This window comes from Kryptolebias marmoratus, linkage group LG11 (genome assembly GCF_001649575.2).
Source record: "Kryptolebias marmoratus isolate JLee-2015 linkage group LG11, ASM164957v2, whole genome shotgun sequence".
Classification (NCBI taxonomy): Eukaryota; Metazoa; Chordata; class Actinopteri; order Cyprinodontiformes; family Rivulidae; genus Kryptolebias; species Kryptolebias marmoratus.
The window spans coordinates 13,375,295-13,376,843 of record NC_051440.1 but is presented as its reverse complement, the minus strand read 5'-3'; positions in this window follow the sequence as shown (position 1 = coordinate 13,376,843).

Below are 1,549 nucleotides of genomic sequence, written 5' to 3'. Positions count from 1 at the left end.
TTTTTTTTTTTTTTTTTTCCAGGAGCCAAAAGCAGCCCGGTCCTGATGCTCCTCTGCTGCAGATCCCACCCTCCCGCCTGTAATTACAGGGTGCGCAGGAGCCTCTCTGACGTATGCAAAGGATTTATTTTAGTGAGTTTCCACAGAGGTTAAAAGAATGCCACAGTGTGAGCGCACACACTAACATGCCCTTAGGCTCAGTCGTCGCCGCCTCCCAAACTCAAATCAGAGGAGCAATGTGGTTCTCATTGTGGCAGGTTTATTAAACGTTTGAAAAACCTGAATTGGCGTGTTCGGCCTATCACACGCGGAACATAACTTCAAAAAAAAGGGGGGGGATTACAGTAAAGACTGTTGTACTTTGTTTGCATACAGCTCGTGACATCTTAAAACCTGAGTCAACCCGGGTCTTCACTGACTGTAAGTGCACAGGAGAGTGACACTGTTTGGTTTCTCCAGTCTAAGCTGCCTTTTTTTTTGCTCTCTTTACGAGCAGAGTTCCTGTTTGATCGAACCTACACTACACCTACAACTGATTTAACTTTTGGACGCTACCAAGTTCAAGATGGCTGCCACAGAAAACGGAAAAAATGGTTATAACTCAGCCATTTTTACATGAGACTGAGCAAAAAAACTTGGCGTGTTGTTCACCGAATACTGTCCTTCGAGTACACCGGGAGCAAAGCATTGCGTGGCATCGTTGCTCGAAACCCCTGTGACCGTCTGTTAGCAAAATATCTCACGAGCCACCGGACGATTTTTCAGCAAACGTCTCAGAAAGTAAGCATTTGCTGTACATCTGCAGCTGGTTAATTTTTGAAGGCTCACAAATTCAGCTAATCAACTTTATCCTACACAGAAATGCTTGTACGTCAGTGAATTTTACATAGACTGAGCTACAGTCGGGGGTGGTGGTAGCTGACAGTAACTCACAACACATTCTGCAAGCACGACACTGACCAGAACAGCTATGAGATCCATCACGCCTCAACGTAACTTTGGCACAAAAGGTGGCAGGTGACATGCATTCTTTTAATGAGGCCTTTAATTTGGTGCAGAGCTTGTTAGAAACACATCCTTTGTTGTTTGTTTCATTTTCTGCATGAGGAGTTTTAATATAAATGAAGAAATCTCTCTAATGTTGGCTTCAACCGAGCCGCTTTACTGGCAGACCTTCTGCTTCAGACTGTGAGGCAACAGCTCCTCGATGCAGGGAGTTGCAGCCAAACTCTGATACATATTTTTGGGCCTGCATGGCTGTGGTTGTCCCAGCCTGTGGGTTTTTTTGTTTTTTTTTAATGGGACTTTGAAACAACCAACCAATCATAGCTCCCCTTATACTTTGCGCTAAGTAATTTAAAGCACACTTACGTAACACAGAGCCTACAATTTTAGGAAAAGCAAATATAAATGTGCATCACGCCTATTAATCTCGCTAACGGCTTCACCATGTTTTTCTACAGACCCGGTTTGTAGCAAGTTTTAAAGAAGTCTGACATTTTTTCCCCAAGTGGAAGAGAACATCTAGGAACGCTGCCCCCCCCCCCCC